This window comes from Lithobates pipiens, unplaced genomic scaffold (assembly GCF_037356315.1).
Source record: "Lithobates pipiens isolate NorthernLeopardFrog02 unplaced genomic scaffold, aLitPip1_a1.2 Scaffold_79, whole genome shotgun sequence".
NCBI lineage: Eukaryota > Metazoa > Chordata > Amphibia > Anura > Ranidae > Lithobates > Lithobates pipiens.
In genome coordinates, this window is record NW_027507902.1 from 1,079,341 (window position 1) to 1,100,480 (window position 21,140).

Here is a 21,140-nt window from a genome sequence, read left to right on the forward strand (position 1 = left end):
GAGCCCTATGGAGAGAAGAGGAGGAGATAGAGTTGTAGGTCTGAGGTCAGAGCCTTGGAGGAGCCCCTATGGGGAGAAGAGGAGGGGATAGAGTTGTAGGTCTGAGGTCAGAGCCTTGGAGGAGCCCTATGGGGAGAAGAGGAGGGGATGGAGTTGTAGGTCTGAGGTCAGAGCCCTGGAGGAGCCCCTATGGGGAGAAGAGGAGGGGATAGAGTTGTAGGTCTGAGGTCAGAGCCTTGGAGGAGCCCTATGGGGAGAAGAGGAGGGGATGGAGTTGTAGGTCTGAGGTCAGAGCCCTGGAGGAGCCCCTATGAGGAGAAGAGGAGGGGATAGAGTTGTAGGTCTGAGGTCAGAGCCTTGGAGGAGCCCTATGGGGAGAAGAGGAGGAGATAGAGTTGTAGGTCTGAGGTCAGAGCCCTGGAGGAGCCCCCATGGAGAGAAGAGGAGGAGATAGAGTTGTAGGTCTGAGGTCAGAGCCTTGGAGGACCCCTATGGAGAGAAGAGGAGGGGATGGAGTTGTAGGTCTGAGGTCAGAGCCTTGGCGGACCCCTATGGAGAGAAGAGGAGGGGATGGAGTTGTAGGTCTGAGGTCAGAGCCTTGGAGGAGCCCCTATGGGGAGAAGAGGAGGGGATGGAGTTGTAGGTCTGAGGTCAGAGCCTTGGAGGAGCCCCTATGGGGAGAAGAGGAGGGGATGGAGTTGTAGGTCTGAGGTCAGAGCCTTGGAGGAGCCCCTATGGGGAGAAGAGGAGGGGGTGGAGTTGTAGGTCTGAGGTCAGAGCCTTGGAGGAGCCCTATGGGGAGAAGAGGGGGAGATAGAGTTGTAGGTCTGAGGTCAGAGCCTTGGAGGACCCCTATGGGGATAGGAGGAGGAGATGGAGTTGTAGGTCTGAGGTCAGAGCCTTAGAGGAGCCCTATGGGGAGAGGAGGAGGGGATGGAGTTGGAGGTCTGAGGTCAGAGCCCTGGAGGAGCCCTATGGAGAGAAGAGGAGGAGATAGAGTTGTAGGTCTGAGGTCAGAGCCCTGGAGGAGCCCAATGGAGACAAGAGGAGGAGATAGAGTTGTAGGTCTGAGGTCAGAGCCTTGGAGGAGCCCTATGGGGAGAAGAGGAGGGGATGGAGTTGTAGGTCTGAGGTCAGAGCCTTGGAGGACCCCCATGGGGAGAAGAGGAGGGGATGGAGTTGTAGGTCTGAGGTCAGAGCCCTGGAGGACCCCTATGGGGAGAAGAGGAGGGGATAGAGTTGTAGGTCTGAGGTCAGAGCCTTGGAGGAGCCCTATGGGGAGAAGAGGAGGGGATAGAGTTGTAGGTCTGAGCCTTGGAGGAGCCCCTATGGAGAGAAGAGGAGGGGATAGAGTTGTAGGTCTGAGGTCAGAGCCTTGGAGGACCCCTATGGAGAGAAGAGGAGGGGATGGAGTTGTAGGTCTGAGGTCAGAGCCTTGGAGGAGCCCTATGGAGAGAAGAGGGGGAGATAGAGTTGTAGGTCTGAGGTCAGAGCCTTGGAGGAGCCCCTATGGGGAGAAGAGGAGGAGATGGAGTTGTAGGTCTGAGGTCAGAGCCTTGGAGGAGCCCTATGGGGAGAAGAGGAGGGGATGGAGTTGTAGGTCTGAGGTCAGAGCCTTGGAGGAGCCCTATGGGGAGAAGAGGAGGGGATGGAGTTGTAGGTCTGAGGTCAGAGCCTTGGAGGAGCCCCTATGGGGAGAAGAGGAGGGGATGGAGTTGTAGGTCTGAGGTCAGAGCCTTGGAGGAGCCCTATGGGGAGAAGAGGAGGGGATGGAGTTGTAGGTCTGAGGTCAGAGCCCTGGAGGAGCCCTATGGAGAGAAGAGGAGGAGATAGAGTTGTAGGTCTGAGGTCAGAGCCTTGGAGGAGCCCCTATGGGGAGAAGAGGAGGGGATGGAGTTGTAGGTCTGAGGTCAGAGCCTTGGAGGAGACCTATGGGGAGAAGAGGAGGGGATGGAGTTGTAGGTCTGAGGTCAGAGCCTTGGAGGAGCCCCTATGGGGAGAAGAGGAGGAGATAGAGTTGTAGGTCTGAGGTCAGAGCCTTGAAGGACTCCTATGTACAGAAGAGGAGGGGATGGAGTTGTAGGTCTGAGGTCAGAGCCTTGGAGGAGCCCTATGGGGAGAAGAGGAGGGGATGGAGTTGTAGGTCTGAGGTCAGAGCCTTGGAGGCCCCCTATGGAGAGAAGAGGAGGGGATAGAGTTGTAGGTCTGAGGTCAGAGCCCTGGAGGAGCCCCTATGGGGAGAAGAGGAGGGGATGGAGTTGTAGGTCTGAGGTCAGAGCCTTGGAGGAGCCCTATGGAGAGAAGAGGAGGAGATAGAGTTGTAGGTCTGAGGTCAGAGCCTTGGAGGAGCCCTATGGGGAGAAGAGGAGGGGATGGAGTTGTAGGTCTGAGGTCAGAGCCTTGGAGGAGCTCTATGGGGAGAAGAGGAGGGGGTGGAGTTGTAGGTCTGAGGTCAGAGCCTTGGAGGAGCCCTATGGAGAGAAGAGGAGGAGATAGAGTTGTAGATCTGAGGTCAGAGCCTTGGAGGAGCCCTATGGGGAGAAGAGGAGGAGATGGAGTTGTAGGTCTGAGGTCAGAGCCTTGGAGGAGCTCTATGGGGAGAAGAGGAGGGGGTGGAGTTGTAGGTCTGAGGTCAGAGCCTTGGAGGAGCCCTATGGAGAGAAGAGGAGGAGATAGAGTTGTAGGTCTGAGGTCAGAGCCTTGGAGGAGCCCTATGGGGAGAAGAGGAGGGGAGGGAGTTGTAGGTCTGAGGTCAGAGCCTTGGAGGAGCCCCTATGGGGAGAAGAGGAGGGGATGGAGTTGTAGGTCTGAGGTCAGAGCCTTGGAGGTCCCCTATGGAGAGAAGAGGAGGGGACAGAGTTGTAGGTCTGAGGTCAGAGCCTTGGAGGAGCCCTATGGGGAGAAGAGGAGGGGATGGAGTTGTAGGTCTGAGGTCAGAGCCTTGGAGGAGCCCCTATGGGGAGAAGAGGAGGAGATAGAGTTGTAGGTCTGAGGTCAGAGCCTTGAAGGACTCCTATGTACAGAAGAGGAGGGGATGGAGTTGTAGGTCTGAGGTCAGAGCCTTGGAGGACTCCTATGGACAGAAGAGGAGGGGATGGAGTTGTAGGTCTGAGGTCAGAGCCCTGGAGAAGCCCTATGGAGAGAAGAGGAGGAGATAGAGTTGTAGGTCTGAGGTCAGAGCCTTGGAGGAGCCCTATGGGGAGAAGAGGAGGGGGTGGAGTTGTAGGTCTGAGGTCAGAGCCTTGGAGGAGCCCTATGGGGAGAAGAGGAGGGGATGGAGTTGTAGGTCTGAGGTCAGAGCCCTGGAGGAGCCCAATGGAGACAAGAGGAGGAGATAGAGTTGTAGGTCTGAGGTCAGAGCCTTGGAGGAGCCCTATGGGGAGAAGAGGAGGGGGTGGAGTTGTAGGTCTGAGGTCAGAGCCTTGGAGGAGCCCTATGGGGAGAAGAGGAGGGGATGGAGTTGTAGGTCTGAGGTCAGAGCCTTGGAGGAGCCCTATGGAGAGAAGAGGAGGAGATAGAGTTGTAGGTCTGAGGTCAGAGCCTTGGAGGAGCCCTATGGGGAGAAGAGGAGGGGATGGAGTTGTAGGTCTGAGGTCAGAGCCTTGGAGGAGCCCTATGGGGAGAAGAGGAGGGGATGGAGTTGTAGGTCTGAGGTCAGAGCCCTGGAGGAGCCCCTATGGGGAGAAGAGGAGGGGATAGAGTTGTAGGTCTGAGGTCAGAGCCTTGGAGGAGCCCTATGGAGAGAAGAGGAGGAGATAGAGTTGTAGGTCTGAGGTCAGAGCCTTGGAGGAGCCCCTATGGGGAGAAGAGGAGGAGATAGAGTTGTAGGTCTGAGGTCAGAGCCTTGAAGGACCCCTATGTACAGAAGAGGAGGGGATGGAGTTGTAGGTCTGAGGTCAGAGCCTTGAAGGACCCCTATGTACAGAAGAGGAGGGGATGGAGTTGTAGGTCTGAGGTCAGAGCCTTGGAGGACCCCTATGGACAGAAGAGGAGGGGATGGAGTTGTAGGTCTGAGGTCAGAGCCCTGGAGGAGCCCTATGGAGAGAAGAGGAGGAGATAGAGTTGTAGGTCTGAGGTCAGAGCCTTGGTGGACCCCTATGGAGAGAAGAGGAGAGGAGAGAGTTGTAGGTCTGAGGTCACAGCCTTGGAGGACCCCTATGGGGAGAAGAGGAGGAAGAGGAGGAGATATGGTTGTAGGTCTGAGGTCAGAGCCTTGGAGGACCCCTATGGGGAGAAGAGGAGGAGATATGGTTGTAGGTCTGATGTCAGAGCTTTGAAGGACCCCTATGGAAAGGAGAAGAGGAGGGGACAGAGTTATAGGTCTGAGATCAGAGCCTTGGAGGATCCCGATGTAGAGAAGAGGAGGAGATGGAGTTGTAGGTCTGAGGTCAGAGCCCTGGAGGACCCCTATGGAGAGAAGAGGAGGAGATAGAGTTGTAGGTCTGAGGTCAGAGCCTTGGGGGACCCCTATGGAGAGAAGAGGAGGAGATAGAGTTGTAGGTCTGAGGTTAGAGCCTTGAAGGACTCCTATGTACAGAAGAGGAGGGGATGGAGTTGTAGGTCTGAGGTCAGAGCCCTGGAGGAGCCCTATGGGGAGAAGAGGAGGAGATAGAGTTGTAGGTCTGAGGTCAGAGCCTTGGAGGACCCCTATGGGGAGAAGAGGAGGAAGAGGAGGAGATACGGTTGTAGGTCTGATGTCAGAGCTTTGAAGGACCCCTATAGACAGGAGAAGAGGAGGGGACAGAGTTATAGGTCTGAGGTCAGAGCCTTGGAGGACCCCTATGGAGAGAAGAGGAGGGGATGGAGTTGTAGGTCTGAGGTCAGAGCATTGGAGGACCCCGATGTAGAGAAGAGGAGGAGATGGAGTTTTAGGTCTGAGGTCAGAGCCTTGGGGGACCCCTATGGAGAGAAGAGGAGGGGATGGAGTTGTAGGTCTGAGGTCAGAGCCTTGGAGGACCCCTATGGAGAGAAGAGGAGGGGATGGAGTTTTAGGTCTGAGGTCAGAGCCTTGGGGGACCCCTATGGAGAGAAGAGGAGGAGATAGAGTTGTAGGTCTGAGGTCAGAGCCTTGGAGGAGCCCTATGGGGAGAAGAGGAGGAGATGGAGTTGTAGGTCTGAGGTCAGAGCCTTGGAGGACCCCTATGGGGAGAAGAGGAGGAGATAGAGTTGTAGGTCTGAGGTCAGAGCCCTGGAGGAGCCCCTATGGGGAGAAGAGGAGGGGATAGAGTTGTAGGTCTGAGGTCAGAGCCTTGGAGGAGCTCTATGGAGAGAAGAGGAGGAGATAGAGTTGTAGGTCTGAGGTCAGAGCCTTGGAGGAGCCCCTATGGAGAGAAGAGGAGGTGATAGAGTTGTAGATCTGAGGTCAGAGCCTTGGTGGAGCCCTATGGAGAGAAGAGGAGAGGAGAGAGTTGTAGGTCTGAGGTCAGAGCCTTGGAGGACCCCTATGGGGAGAAGAGGAGGAGATGGAGTTGTAGGTCTGAGGTCAGAGCCTTGGAGGACCCCTATGGGGAGAAGAGGAGGGGATGGAGTTGTAGGTCTGAGGTCAGAGCCTTGGAGGACCCCCATGGGGAGAAGAGGAGGGGATGGAGTTGTAGGTCTGAGGTCAGAGCCTTGGAGGAGCCCTATGGAGAGAAGAGGAGGAGATAGAGTTGTAGGTCTGAGGTCAGAGCCCTGGAGGACCCCTATGGGGAGAAGAGGAGGGGATAGAGTTGTAGGTCTGAGGTCAGAGCCTTGGAGGAGCCCTATGGGGAGAAGAGGAGGGGATAGAGTTGTAGGTCTGAGGTCAGAGCCTTGTAGGAGCCCCTATGGAGAGGAGAGGAGGGGATGGAGTTGTAGGTCTGAGGTCAGAGCCTTGGAGGAGCCCCTATGGAGAGAAGAGGAGGAGATAGAGTTGTAAGTCTGAGGTCAGAGCCTTGGGGGACCCCTATGGAGAGAAGAGGGGGAGATAGAGTTGTAGGTCTGAGGTCAGAGCCTTGGAGGAGCCCTATGGGGAGAAGAGGAGGAGATGGAGTTGTAGGTCTGAGGTCAGAGCCTTGGAGGAGCCCTATGGAGAGAAGAGGAGGGGATGGAGTTGTAGGTCTGAGGTCAGAGCCTTAGAGGAGCCCTATAGGGAGAAGAGGAGGGGATGGAGTTGTAGGTCTGAGGTCAGAGCCCTGGAGGAGCCCTATGGAGAGAAGAGGAGGGGATGGAGTTGTAGGTCTGAGGTCAGAGCCTTAGAGGAGCCCTATGGGGATAAGAGGAGGAGATGTAGTTGTAGGTCTGAGGTCAGAGCCCTGGAGGACCCCTATGGGGAGAAGAGGAACGAATAGAGTTGTAGGTCTGAGGTCAGAGCCTTGGTGGAGCCCTATGGAGAGAAGAGGAGGGGATGGAGTTGTAGGTCTGAGGTCAGAGCCTTGGAGGAGCCCTATGGGGAGAAGAGGAGGGGATGGAGTTGTAGGTCTGAGGTCAGAGCCTTGGAGGACCCCCATGGGGAGAAGAGGAGGGGATGGAGTTGTAGGTCTGAGGTCAGAGCCCTGGAGGACCCCTATGGGGAGAAGAGGAGGGGATAGAGTTGTAGGTCTGAGGTCAGAGCCTTGGAGGAGCCCTATGGGGAGAAGAGGAGGGGATGGAGTTGTAGGTTTGAGGTCAGAGCCTTGGAGGACCCCTATGGAGAGAAGAGGAGGGGACAGAGTTGTAGGTCTGAGGTCAGAGCCTTGGAGGACCCCTATGGAGAGAAGAGGAGGAGATAGAGTTGTAAGTCTGAGGTCAGAGCCTTGGGGGACCCCTATGGAGAGAAGAGGGGGAGATAGAGTTGTAGGTCTGAGGTCAGAGCCTTGGAGGAGCCCTATGGGGAGAAGAGGAGGAGATGGAGTTGTAGGTCTGAGGTCAGAGCCTTGGAGGAGCCCCTATGGGGAGAAGAGGAGGGGATGGAGTTGTAGGTCTGAGGTCAGAGCCTTGGAGGAGCCCTATGGAGAGAAGAGGAGGAGATAGAGTTGTAGGTCTGAGGTCAGAGCCTTGGAGGAGCCCCTATGGGGAGAAGAGGAGGGGATGGAGTTGTAGGTCTGAGGTCAGAGCCTTGGAGGAGCCCCTATGGGGAGAAGAGGAGGAGATAGAGTTGTAGGTCTGAGGTCAGAGCCTTGAAGGACTCCTATGTACAGAAGAGGAGGAGATAGAGTTGTAGGTCTGAGGTCAGAGCCTTGGAGGACCCCCATGGGGAGAAGAGGAGGGGATGGAGTTGTAGGTCTGAGGTCAGAGCCCTGGAGGACCCCTATGGGGAGAAGAGGAGGGGATAGAGTTGTAGGTCTGAGGTCAGAGCCTTGGAGGAGCCCCTATGGAGAGGAGAGGAGGGGATGGAGTTGTAGGTTTGAGGTTAGAGCCTTGGAGGACCCCTATGGAGAGAAGAGGAGGAGATAGAGTTGTAAGTCTGAGGTCAGAGCCTTGGGGGACCCCTATGGAGAGAAGAGGGGGAGATAGAGTTGTAGGTCTGAGGTCAGAGCCTTGGAGGAGCCCTATGGGGAGAAGAGGAGGAGATGGAGTTGTAGGTCTGAGGTCAGAGCCTTGGAGGAGCCCTATGGGGAGAAGAAGAGGGGTTGGAGTTGTAGGTCTGAGGTCAGAGCCTTGGAGGAGCCCTATGGAGAGAAGAGGAGGAGATAGAGTTGTAGGTCTGAGGTCAGAGCCTTGGAGGAGCCCCTATGGGGAGAAGAGGAGGGGATGGAGTTGTAGGTCTGAGGTCAGAGCCTTGGAGGAGCCCCTATGGGGAGAAGAGGAGGAGATAGAGTTGTAGGTCTGAGGTCAGAGCCTTGAAGGGCTCCTATGTACAGAAGAGGAGGGGATGGAGTTGTAGGTCTGAGGTCAGAGCCTTGGAGGACCCCTATGGACAGAAGAGGAGGGGATGGAGTTGTAGGTCTGAGGTCAGAGCCCTGGAGGAGCCCTATGGAGAGAAGAGGAGGAGATAGAGTTGTAGGTCTGAGGTCAGAGCCTTGGAGGACCCCTATGGAGAGAAGAGGAGGGGATGGAGTTGTAGGTCTGAGGTCAGAGCCTTGGAGGACCCCTATGGAGAGAAGAGGAGGGGATGGAGTTGTAGGTCTGAGGTCAGAGCCTTGGAGGAGCCCCTATGGGGAGAAGAGGAGGGGATGGAGTTGTAGGTCTGAGGTCAGAGCCTTGGAGGAGCCCCTATGGGGAGAAGAGGAGGGGGTGGAGTTGTAGGTCTGAGGTCAGAGCCTTGGAGGAGCCCCTATGGGGAGAAGAGGAGGAGATGGAGTTGTAGGTCTGAGGTCAGAGCCTTGGAGGAGCCCTATGGGGAGAAGAGGAGGAGATAGAGTTGTAGGTCTGAGGTCAGAGCCTTGGAGGAGCCCTATGGAGTGAAGAGGAGGAGATGGAGTTGTAGGTCTGAGGTCAGAGCCTTGGAGGAGCCCTATGGAGAGAAGAGGAGGAGATGGAGTTGTAGGTCTGAGGTCAGAGCCTTGGAGGAGCCCTATGGGGAGAAGAGGAGGAGATGGAGTTGTAGGTCTGAGGTCAGAGCCTTGGAGGAGCCCTATGGAGAGAAGAGGAGGGGATGGAGTTGTAGGTCTGAGGTCAGAGCCTTGGAGGAGCCCCTATGGGGAGAAGAGGAGGGGGTGGAGTTGTAGGTCTGAGGTCAGAGCCTTGGAGGAGCCCCTATGGGGAGAAGAGGAGGAGATGGAGTTGTAGGTCTGAGGTCAGAGCCTTGGAGGAGCCCTATGGGGAGAAGAGGAGGAGATAGAGTTGTAGGTCTGAGGTCAGAGCCTTGGAGGACCCCTATGGGGAGAAGAGGGGGAGACAGAGTTGTAGATCTGAGGTCAGAGCCTTAGAGGAGCCCTATGGGGATAAGAGGAGGAGATGCAGTTGTAGGTCTGAGGTCAGAGCCCTGGAGGACCCCTATGGGGAGAAGAGGAGGGAATAGAGTTGTAGGTCTGAGGTCAGAGCCTTGGAGGACCCCTATGGGGAGAAGAGGAGGGGACAGAGTTGTAGGTCTGAGGTCAGAGCCCTGGAGGAGCCCCTATGGGGAGAAGAGGAGGGGATGGAGTTGTAGGTCTGAGGTCAGAGCCTTGGAGGACCCCTATGGAGAGAAGAGGAGGAGATAGAAGTGTAGGTCTGAGGTCAGAGCCTTGGAGGAGCCCTATGGAGAGAAGAGGAGGAGATAGAGTTGTAGGTCTGAGGTCAGAGCCTTGGAGGAGCCCAATGGAGACAAGAGGAGGAGATAGAGTTGTAGGTCTGAGGTCAGAGCCTTGGAGGACCCCCATGGGGAGAAGAGGAGGGGATGGAGTTGTAGGTCTGAGCTCAGAGCCCTGGAGGACCCCTATGGGGAGAAGAGGAGGGGATCGAGTTGTAGGTCTGAGGTCAGAGCCTTGGAGGAGCCCTATGGGGAGAAGAGGAGGGGATAGAGTTGTAGGTCTGAGGTCAGAGCCTTGGAGGAGCCCCTATGGAGAGAAGAGGAGGAGATAGAGTTGTAAGTCTGAGGTCAGAGCCTTGGGGGACCCCTATGGAGAGAAGAGGGGGAGATAGAGTTGTAGGTCTGAGGTCAGAGCCTTGGAGGAGCCCTATGGGGAGAAGAGGAGGAGATGGAGTTGTAGGTCTGAGGTCAGAGCCTTGGAGGAGCCCCTATGGGGAGAAGAGGAGGGGGTGGAGTTGTAGGTCTGAGGTCAGAGCCTTGGAGGAGCCCCTATGGGGAGAAGAGGAGGAGATGGAGTTGTAGGTCTGAGGTCAGAGCCTTGGAGGAGCCCTCTGGGGAGAAGAGGAGGAGATAGAGTTGTAGGTCTGAGGTCAGAGCCTTGGAGGACCCCTATGGGGAGAAGAGGGGGAGACAGAGTTGTAGATCTGAGGTCAGAGCCTTAGAGGAGCCCTATGGGGATAAGAGGAGGAGATGGAGTTGTAGGTCTGAGGTCAGAGCCCTGGAGGACCCCTATGGGGAGAAGAGGAGGGAATAGAGTTGTAGGTCTGAGGTCAGAGCCTTGGAGGACCCCTATGGGGAGAAGAGGAGGGGACAGAGTTGTAGGTCTGAGGTCAGAGCCCTGGAGGAGCCCCTATGGGGAGAAGAGGAGGGGATGGAGTTGTAGGTCTGAGGTCAGAGCCTTGGAGGACCCCTATGGAGAGAAGAGGAGGAGATAGAAGTGTAGGTCTGAGGTCAGAGCCTTGGAGGAGCCCTATGGAGAGAAGAGGAGGAGATAGAGTTGTAGGTCTGAGGTCAGAGCCTTGGAGGAGCCCAATGGAGACAAGAGGAGGAGATAGAGTTGTAGGTCTGAGGTCAGAGCCTTGGAGGACCCCCATGGAGAGAAGAGGAGGGGATGGAGTTGTAGGTCTGAGCTCAGAGCCCTGGAGGACCCCTATGGGGAGAAGAGGAGGGGATCGAGTTGTAGGTCTGAGGTCAGAGCCTTGGAGGAGCCCTATGGGGAGAAGAGGAGGGGATAGAGTTGTAGGTCTGAGGTCAGAGCCTTGGAGGAGCCCCTATGGAGAGAAGAGGAGGAGATAGAGTTGTAAGTCTGAGGTCAGAGCCTTGGGGGACCCCTATGGAGAGAAGAGGGGGAGATAGAGTTGTAGGTCTGAGGTCAGAGCCTTGGAGGAGCCCTATGGGGAGAAGAGGAGGAGATGGAGTTGTAGGTCTGAGGTCAGAGCCTTGGAGGAGCCCTATGGGGAGAAGAGGAGGGGATGGAGTTGTAGGTCTGAGGTCAGAGCCTTGGAGGAGCCCTATGGAGAGAAGAGGAGGAGATAGAGTTGTAGGTCTGAGGTCAGAGCCTTGGAGGAGCCCTATGGGGAGAAGAGGAGGGGATGGAGTTGTAGGTCTGAGGTCAGAGCCTTGGGGGACCCCTATGGAGAGAAGAGGAGGAGATAGAGTTGTAGGTCTGAGGTCAGAGCCTTGGAGTTCCCCTATGGGGAGAAGAGGAGGGGATAGAGTTGTAGGTCTGAGGTCAGAGCCTTGGAGGAGCCCTATGGGGAGAAGAGGAGGGGATAGAGTTGTAGGTCTGAGGTCAGAGCCTTGGAGGAGCCCCTATGGGGAGAAGAGGAGGAGATAGAGTTGTAGGTCTGAGGTCAGAGCCTTGGAGGAGCCCCTATGGGGAGAAGAGGAGGGGATGGAGTTGTAGGTCTGAGGTCAGAGCCTTGGAGGTCCCCTATGGAGAGAAGAGGAGGGGGTGGAGTTGTAGGTCTGAGGTCAGAGCCTTGGAGGAGCCCCTATGGGGAGAAGAGGAGGAGATAGAGTTGTAGGTCTGAGGTCAGAGCCTTGGAGGAGCCCCTATGGGGAGAAGAGGAGGGGATGGAGTTGTAGGTCTGAGGTCAGAGCCTTGGAGGAGCCCCTATGGGGAGAAGAGGAGGGGATGGAGTTGTAGGTCTGAGGTCAGAGCCTTGGAGGTCCCCTATGGAGAGAAGAGGAGGGGACAGAGTTGTAGGTCTGAGGTCAGAGCCTTGGAGGAGCCCTATGGGGAGAAGAGGAGGGGATGGAGTTGTAGGTCTGAGGTCAGAGCCTTGGAGGAGCCCCTATGGGGAGAAGAGGAGGAGATAGAGTTGTAGGTCTGAGGTCAGAGCCTTGAAGGACTCCTATGTACAGAAGAGGAGGGGATGGAGTTGTAGGTCTGAGGTCAGAGCCTTGGAGGACTCCTATGGACAGAAGAGGAGGGGATGGAGTTGTAGGTCTGAGGTCAGAGCCCTGGAGAAGCCCCTATGGGGAGAAGAGGAGGAGATAGAGTTGTAGGTCTGAGGTCAGAGCCCTGGAGGAGCCCAATGGAGACAAGAGGAGGAGATAGAGTTGTAGGTCTGAGGTCAGAGCCTTGGAGGAGCCCTATGGGGAGAAGAGGAGGGGGTGGAGTTGTAGGTCTGAGGTCAGAGCCTTGGAGGAGCCCTATGGGGAGAAGAGGAGGGGATGGAGTTGTTGGTCTGAGGTCAGAGCCTTGGAGGAGCCCTATGGAGAGAAGAGGAGGAGATAGAGTTGTAGGTCTGAGGTCAGAGCCTTGGAGGAGCCCCTATGGGGAGAAGAGGAGGAGATAGAGTTGTTGGTCTGAGGTCAGAGCCTTGAAGGACCCCTATGTACAGAAGAGGAGGGGATGGAGTTGTAGGTCTGAGGTCAGAGCCTTGGAGGACCCCTATGGACAGAAGAGGAGGGGATGGAGTTGTAGGTCTGAGGTCAGAGCCCTGGAGGAGCCCTATGGAGAGAAGAGGAGGAGATAGAGTTGTAGGTCTGAGGTCAGAGCCTTGGAGGACCCCTATGGAGAGAAGAGGAGAGGAGAGAGTTGTAGGTCTGAGGTCACAGCCTTGGAGGACCCCTATGGGGAGAAGAGGAGGAAGAGGAGGAGATATGGTTGTAGGTCTGAGGTCAGAGCCTTGGAGGACCCCTATGGGGAGAAGAGGAGGAAGAGGAGGAGATATGGTTGTAGGTCTGATGTCAGAGCTTTGAAGGACCCCTATGGAAAGGAGAAGATGAGGGGACAGAGTTATAGGTCTGAGATCAGAGCCTTGGAGGATCCCGATGTAGAGAAGAGGAGGAGATGGAGTTGTAGGTCTGAGGTCAGAGCCCTGGAGGACCCCTATGGAGAGAAGAGGAGGAGATAGAGTTGTAGGTCTGAGGTCAGAGCCTTGGGGGACCCCTATGGAGAGAAGAGGAGGAGATAGAGTTGTAGGTCTGAGGTTAGAGCCTTGAAGGACTCCTATGTACAGAAGAGGAGGGGATGGAGTTGTAGGTCTGAGGTCAGAGCCCTGGAGGAGCCCTATGGGGAGAAGAGGAGGAGATAGAGTTGTAGGTCTGAGGTCAGAGCCTTGGAGGACCCCTATGGGGAGAAGAGGAGGAAGAGGAGGAGATACGGTTGTAGGTCTGATGTCAGAGCTTTGAAGGACCCCTATAGACAGGAGAAGAGGAGGGGACAGAGTTATAGGTCTGAGGTCAGAGCCTTGGAGGACCCCTATGGAGAGAAGAGGAGGGGATGGAGTTGTAGGTCTGAGGTCAGAGCATTGGAGGACCCCGATGTAGAGAAGAGGAGGAGATGGAGTTTTAGGTCTGAGGTCAGAGCCTTGGGGGACCCCTATGGAGAGAAGAGGAGGGGATGGAGTTGTAGGTCTGAGGTCAGAGCCTTGGAGGACCCCTATGGAGAGAAGAGGAGGGGATGGAGTTTTAGGTCTGAGGTCAGAGCCTTGGGGGACCCCTATGGAGAGAAGAGGAGGAGATAGAGTTGTAGGTCTGAGGTCAGAGCCTTGGAGGAGCCCTATGGGGAGAAGAGGAGGAGATGGAGTTGTAGGTCTGAGGTCAGAGCCTTGGAGGACCCCTATGGGGAGAAGAGGAGGAGATAGAGTTGTAGGTCTGAGGTCAGAGCCCTGGAGGAGCCCCTATGGGGAGAAGAGGAGGGGATAGAGTTGTAGGTCTGAGGTCAGAGCCTTGGAGGAGCTCTATGGAGAGAAGAGGAGGAGATAGAGTTGTAGGTCTGAGGTCAGAGCCTTGGAGGAGCCCCTATGGGGAGAAGAGGAGGAGATAGAGTTGTAGGTCTGAGGTCAGAGCCTTGAAGGACTCCTATGTACAGAAGAGGAGGGGATGGAGTTGTAGGTCTGAGGTCAGAGCCTTGGAGGACCCCTATGGACAGAAGAGGAGGGGATGGAGTTGTAGGTCTGAGGTCAGAGCCCTGGAGGAGCCCTATGGAGAGAAGAGGAGGAGATAGAGTTGTAGGTCTGAGGTCAGAGCCTTGGAGGACCCCTATGGAGAGAAGAGGAGGGCACAGAGTTGTAGGTCTGAGGTCAGAGCCTTGGAGGACCCCTATGGAGAGAAGAGGAGAGGAGAGAGTTGTAGGTCTGAGGTCAGAGCCTTGGAGGACCCCTATGGGGAGAAGAGGAGGAAGAGGAGGAGATATGGTTGTAGGTCTGATGTCAGAGCTTTGAAGGACCCCTATGGAAAGGAGAAGAGGAGGGGACAGAGTTATAGGTCTGAGGTCAGAGCCTTGGAGGATCCCGATGTAGAGAAGAGGAGGAGATGGAGTTGTAGGTCTGAGGTCAGAGCCCTGGAGGACCCCTATGGAGAGAAGAGGAGGAGATAGAGTTGTAGGTCTGAGGTCAGAGCCTTGGGGGACCCCTATGGAGAGAAGAGGAGGAGATAGAGTTGTAGGTCTGAGGTCAGAGCCTTGGAGGACTCCTATGTACAGAAGAGGAGGGGATGGAGTTGTAGGTCTGAGGTCAGAGCCCTGGAGGAGCCCTATGGGGAGAAGAGGAGGAGATAGAGTTGTAGGTCTGAGGTCAGAGCCTTGGAGGACCCCTATGGACAGAAGAGGAGGGGATGGAGTTGTAGGTCTGAGGTCAGAGCCCTGGAGGAGCCCTATGGGGAGAAGAGGAGGAGATAGAGTTGTAGGTCTGAGGTCAGAGCCTTGGAGGACCCCTATGGGGAGAAGAGGAGGAAGAGGAGGAGATACGGTTGTAGGTCTGATGTCAGAGCTTTGAAGGACCCCTATAGACAGGAGAAGAGGAGGGGACAGAGTTATAGGTCTGAGGTCAGAGCCTTGGAGGACCCCTATGGAGAGAAGAGGAGGGGATGGAGTTGTAGGTCTGAGGTCAGAGCCTTGGAGGACCCCGATGTAGAGAAGAGGAGGAGATGGAGTTTTAGGTCTGAGGTCAGAGCCTTGGGGGACCCCTATGGAGAGAAGAGGAGGAGATAGAGTTGTAGGTCTGAGGTCAGAGCCTTGGAGGACCCCTATGGGGAGAAGATGGAGTTGTAGGTCTGAGGTCAGAGCCCTGGAGGAGCCCCATGGAGAGAAGAGGAGGAGATAGAGTTGTAGGTCTGAGGTCAGAGCCTTGGAGGAGCCCTATGGAGAGAAGAGGAGGAGATGGAGTTGTAGGTCTGAGGTCAGAGCCCTGGAGAACCCCTATGGAGAGAAGAGGAGGAGATAGAGTTGTAGGTCTGAGGTCAGAGCCTTGGAGGAGCCCTATGGAGAGAAGAGGAGGAGATGGAGTTGTAGGTCTGAGGTCAGAGCCTTGGAGGAGCCCCTATGGAGAGGAGAGGAGGGGATAGATTTGTAGGTCTGAGGTCAGAGCCTTGGAGGACCCCGATGGAATGAAGAAGAGGAAGGGATGGAGTTGTAGGTCTGAGATCAGAGCCTTGGAGGAGCCCTATGGGGAGAAGAGGAGGAGATGGAGTTGTAGGTCTGAGGTCAGAGCCTTGGAGGAGCCCCTATGGAGAGGAGAGGAGGGGATAGATTTGTAGGTCTGAGGTCAGAGCCTTGGAGGACCCCGATGGAATGAAGAAGAGGAAGGGATGGAGTTGTAGGTCTGAGATCAGAGCCTTGGAGGACCCCTATGGAGAGAAGAGGAGGGAATAGAGTTGTAGGTCTGAGGTCAGAGCCTTGGAGCACCCCTATGGGGAGAAGAGGAGGGGATGGAGTTGTAGGTCTGAGGTCAGAGCCCTGGAGGAGCCCAATGGAGACAAGAGGAGGAGATAGAGTTGTAGGTCTGAGGTCAGAGCCTTGGAGGAGCCCTATGGGGAGAAGAGGAGGAGATAGAGTTGTAGGTCTGAGGTCAGAGCCTTGGAGGACCCCTATGGGGAGAAGAGGAGGGGATGGAGTTGTAGGTCTGAGGTCAGAGCCCTGGAGGAGCCCCTATGGGGAGAAGAGGAGGGGATAGAGTTGTAGGTCTGAGGTCAGAGCCTTGGAGGACCCCTATAGAGAGAAGAGGAGGAGATAGAGTTGTAGGTCTGAGGTCAGAGCCTTGGAGGAGCCCTATGGGGAGAAGAGGAGGAGATAGAGTTGTAGGTCTGAGGTCAGAGCCCTGGAGGAGCCCTATGGAGAGAAGAGGAGGAGATAGAGTTGTAGGTCTGAGGTCAGAGCCTTGGAGGACCCCTATGGAGAGAAGAGGAGGGCACAGAGTTGTAGGTCTGAGGTCAGAGCCTTGGAGGACCCCTATGGAGAGAAGAGGAGAGGAGAGAGTTGTAGGTCTGAGGTCAGAGCCTTGGAGGACCCCTATGGGGAGAAGAGGAGGACATATGGTTGTAGGTCTGATGTCAGAGCTTTGAAGGACCCCTATAGAAAGGAGAAGAGGAGGGGACAGAGTTATAGGTCTGAGGTCAGAGCCTTGGAGGACCCCTATGGAGAGAAGAGGAGAGAGTTGTAGGTCTGAGGTCACAGCCTTGGAGGACCCCGATGGAATGAAGAAGAGGAAGGGATGGAGTTGTAGGTCTGAGATCAGAGCCTTGGAGGACCCCTATGGAGAGAAGAGGAGGGAATAGAGTTGTAGGTCTGAGGTCAGAGCCTTGGAGCACCCCTATGGGGAGAAGAGGAGGGGATGGAGTTGTAGGTCTGAGGTCAGAGCCTTGGAGGAGCCCTATGGGGAGAAGAGGAGGAGATGGAGTTGTAGGTCTGAGGTCAGAGCCTTGGAGGAGCCCCTATGGAGAGGAGAGGAGGGGATAGATTTGTAGGTCTGAGGTCAGAGCCTTGGAGGACCCCGATGGAATGAAGAAGAGGAAGGGATGGAGTTGTAGGTCTGAGATCAGAGCCTTGGAGGACCCCTATGGAGAGAAGAGGAGGGAATAGAGTTGTAGGTCTGAGGTCAGAGCCTTGGAGCACCCCTATGGGGAGAAGAGGAGGGGATGGAGTTGTAGGTCTGAGGTCAGAGCCCTGGAGGAGCCCAATGGAGACAAGAGGAGGAGATAGAGTTGTAGGTCTGAGGTCAGAGCCTTGGAGGAGCCCTATGGGGAGAAGAGGAGGAGATAGAGTTGTAGGTCTGAGGTCAGAGCCTTGGAGGACCCCTATGGGGAGAAGAGGAAGGGATGGAGTTGTAGGTCTGAGGTCAGAGCCCTGGAGGAGCCCCTATGGGGAGAAGAGGAGGGGATAGAGTTGTAGGTCTGAGGTCAGAGCCTTGGAGGACCCCTATAGAGAGAAGAGGAGGAGATAGAGTTGTAGGTCTGAGGTCAGAGCCTTGGAGGAGCCCTATGGGGAGAAGAGGAGGAGATAGAGTTGTAGGTCTGAGGTCAGAGCCCTGGAGGAGCCCTATGGAGAGAAGAGGAGGAGATAGAGTTGTAGGTCTGAGGTCAGAGCCTTGGAGGACCCCTATGGAGAGAAGAGGAGGGCACAGAGTTGTAGGTCTGAGGTCAGAGCCTTGGAGGACCCCTATGGAGAGAAGAGGAGAGGAGAGAGTTGTAGGTCTGAGGTCAGAGCCTTGGAGGACCCCTATGGGGAGAAGAGGAGGACATATGGTTGTAGGTCTGATGTCAGAGCTTTGAAGGACCCCTATAGAAAGGAGAAGAGGAGGGGACAGAGTTATAGGTCTGAGGTCAGAGCCTTGGAGGACCCCGATGTAGAGAAGAGGAGGGGATGGAGTTGTAGGTCTGAGGTCAGAGCCTTGGGGGACCCCTATGTAGAGAAGAGGAGGAGATAGAGTTGTAGGTCTGAGGTCAGAGCCTTGGAGGACCCCTATGGAGAGAAGAGGAGAGAGTTGTAGGTCTGAGGTCACAGCCTTGGAGGACCCCTATGGGGAGAAGAGGAGGAAGAGGAGGAGATATGGTTGTAGGTCTGATGTCAGAGCTTTGAAGGACCCCTATAGAAAGGAGAAGAGGAGGGGACAGAGTTGTAGATCTGAGGTCAGAGCCTTGGAGGACCCCTATGGAGAGAAGAGGAGGGGACAGAGTTGTGGGTCTGAGGTCAGAGCCTTGGAGGACCCCTATGGAGAGAAGAGGAGGAGATGGAGTTGTAGGTCTGAGGTCAGAGCCTTGGAGGACCCCTATGGAGAGAAGAGGAGGAGACAGAGTTGTAGGTCTGAGGTCAGAGCCTTGGAGGACCCCGATGGAATGAAGAAGAGGAGGGGACAGAGTTGTAGGTCTGAGGTCAGAGCTTTGGGGGACCTCTACACTAAGAGGAAGAGGAGGTTGATGACACTGAAGGACTGCTTTAATAGGAGGAGAACCAGGAAAGGGCAGAGTCTTAGAGGCCAAAGGAGTGGAGTTTCTGAAGAGTTGGGGATGTTTTACTCTATCAAACGAAGAAGAAGGGTCCCGGAGTAGGAGGACAGAATAGTGTCCGTTGGTTTTAGTCATTAGCAGATAGTTTGTGAGTTTTAGGAGAGAAGTTTCTATGGAGTTTTGAGGGTGAAGCCCAGACTGAAGGGGGTGAAGAAGGTTATTCTCGGTGAGATGGTCACTCAGTCATTTTTAGACCAGAGTTTGGAGGAAAAGGGGAGCAAGGAGATGGGGCGTAGGTTGTTAAGATTGGTGGGGTCCGGTGAGGGCTTTTTAAGTTTGGGGGTGACTAGTGCAGGTTTTAGAGCGTTGGGGAAGGTGCCAGAAGAGAGGGAGAGATTGAAGATGTGAGTTAGAGAGTGTAGGATGGAGCCGGAGGGTGAGCGCAGTATTTGCGAGGGTCCAGGGGACAGGTGGTCAGGTGGACGTTAGGAAGAAGTTTAGTAGCCTCATCTATAGTGGTCGGGTTGAAGGAAGTAATGATTGTACCTGTGGACATGGGGTGATAAGTGGAGAAGGTATCTGTACCATGGAGGTATCCTCTTATTTTTGAAGTGATTGGCGACCTCCTGGACGGAGAGTTGGTGGGTGGGGGATGGAGAAGAGAGCTGAAGGTAGAGAAGAGTTGACGGGGACGGGATGATAAGGTCTGCCTGGCAGTGAGGAGGCAGAAGTTGTAGTTTTGGAGGGCAGATTTGTATTGGTTGAAGTCTTTAAGAGACTAATGTCTTGTACACGTGGATGGACATTCCGACCACAAAAAAAAAAAAAATCAGATGGATTTTGGCCGAAACTTGTCTTACATACACACGGTCGCACAACCTTGTCGGAAAATGTGATCATTCGGAACGAGGTGACAAATAAAACGTAGGATGGGACTACGTAGAGGTCAGTAGCCAATAGCTTTCATCTCCAAATTTTTTCTGAGCATGCGTGGCACTTTGTGCGTCGGAATTCTCAACACACGATCGGAAAAAGTCTGATCAGATTTTTTCCATTGGAAATTCCGTCTGACAAAATCCGATAGAGCCCACACACGATCGGATTTTCCAACAACATAATCTGATTGGACTTTTTCCATCGGAAATTCTGACCCTGTGTACAAAGCATTAGTCCTACACCACAGAAGCTCAAGACTTCTGGTGTCATCTGATTGCTCCAGGGTGGAGGACAGTGAGCTGTTGTAGACAGAAGTGGTTAGGTTGGGGCAGGACAGGGGTGAGATTTTATCATAGAGGTGCTCAGTAGCAGAATAGAAAAGAAAAGGGTTGAGGTGGGGAAGGTTTTGTATGGGTAATTGTTAGTTGGTTGGAGGGAGAGGAGGAGGAGGAGAGAGTGAAACTAATAAGGTGGTGATCAGAGATAGGGGAAGGAACGTTGGAGAGGTTGTACAAAGTTTAGTGCTGAGAGAATGCAAGGTCAAGGGTGTTGTCATCAGTGTGAGCAGAGGCATGTATCCAATGTGTATCCAATGTGTATCCATTGTGTATCCATTGTGTATCCATTGTGTTTCCATTGTGTATCCATTGTGTTTCCATTGTGTGTCCACTGTGTGACCAATGCGTATCCATTGTGTATCCACTGTGTTTCCATTGTGTATCCAATGTGTGTCCATTGTGTATGCACTGTGTTTGCATTGTGTGTCCATTGTGTATCCACTGTGTATCCGTTGTGTGTCCACTGTGTGACCAATGTGTATCCAATGTGTGTCCATTGTGTATCCACTGTGTTTCCACTGTGTATCCACTGTGTATCCATTGTGTTTCCAATGTGTGTCCATTGTGTTTCATTGTGTGTCCAATGTGTGTCCATTGTGTGTCCATTGTGTATCCACTGTGTTTCCATTATGTGTCCATTGTGTGTCCATTGTGTATCCAATGTGTGTCAACTGTGTGTCCATTTTGTATCCACTGTGTTTCCATTATGTGTCCATTGTGTATCCAATGTGTATCCATTGTGTTTCCATTGTGTGTCCAATGCGTATCCAATGTGAGTTCATTGTGTATCCATTGTGTATCCACTGTGTTTCCATTATGTGTCCATTGTGTATCCAATGTGTGTCCAATGTGTATCCATTGTGTATCCAATGTGTATCTATTGTGTGTCCAATGTGTATCCATTGCTACAGGTCAAAGGAGGAAAATAGTCTGAGAAGTTTAGAAGTAGAGTGTTCATATTAAGAGGGATGTTGAAGTCACCGGGAGTGATTGTGGGGATTTCAGAAGAGAGAACGTAGAGTAGCCAGGCAGAGACGTCTTTATGGAAGGTTGATACGGGTCCGGGGGGGTCGATAGATCACAGCAATTCCTAAAGAAACGGGAGAAAATAGACAAATACGAGGAGAGCTTCAAACGAGGAGAGTGACAGGGAGGTGAGTGAATACCCGAGAGATGCTCAGTGGTGATAGAAGGGTTCTGACTCCACCTCCCTTCCCTCCTCCGAGGACAGAGGAGACCACCATGGGAAAGGGCAGCAGGAGAGGCAGAGGCAGATTCCTGAGGCCAACTTTCAGTAACAACGAGTAGAATAAAGGAGTTAGTGATAGAAATGCTACGGAGAGAGGCAGGATTGTTACAGACACAGGGCGGGTGTTTCAGGGGGTGCATAAGACAAAGATGATGAGAACTTAGAATGGATTGTGGACAGCGGCGGGGTGCGGGGGGGGAGGGGGGGGAGTTAGATGGTGGAGGGGCAGAATCAGGGGAGACATCTCCAGAAGTCAGAAGAAGCAGGAGAGTGTGGGAGGTGAGATGGGAGTCCGGGTTATGGGAGTGCAGGTGTCAGTGATTGGGAGGTTATGTCACCTGGTGGGGTCATGACAAGCAGAGGAGAGGAGTATTGTAGGATGGAAGGGTGGAGAGCAGATTATAGAATGGAGAGAGGAGCTGTCAGACTGGGAAGCACAAGGCTGGACACAGGAATACTCCATCACCTGGAGTCTGTAGAAGTGATTGTAGATTCCGGGACACCTATACTAAACATTGTGGAGAAGAGTTCGAGGAGAAGAGTCTATAGTGGACTCTCTTAATTTCACTACACTAAACATTGATACTCTGGATAACCATTGCAGGAGTTTTGATGCCCCCAGAGACACTCATTATTCACCATACCGCCACCGGTCAGCCAATCAGTATTCCCCATACCGCCACCGGTCAGCCAATCAGTATTCCCCATACCGCCACTGGTCAGCCAATCAGTATTCGCCATACCGCCACCGGTTAGCCAATCAGTTTTCACCATA

The 21,140-nt window shown here is 54.3% G+C and overlaps 1 protein-coding gene and 1 long non-coding RNA gene across 3 annotated transcripts in view; both read left to right on the plus strand.

The window, feature by feature from the left end:
* Positions 1-21,140, plus strand: part of LOC143960021 (uncharacterized) — a 236,931-nt gene that overhangs the window by 86,871 nt on the left and 128,920 nt on the right. The window lies entirely within an intron of this gene.
* The window catches only part of LOC143960005 (gastrula zinc finger protein XlCGF48.2-like), a 49,280-nt gene that overhangs the window by 14,964 nt on the left and 13,176 nt on the right, over positions 1-21,140 (plus strand). The gene's annotated exons all lie outside the window — the stretch shown is intronic.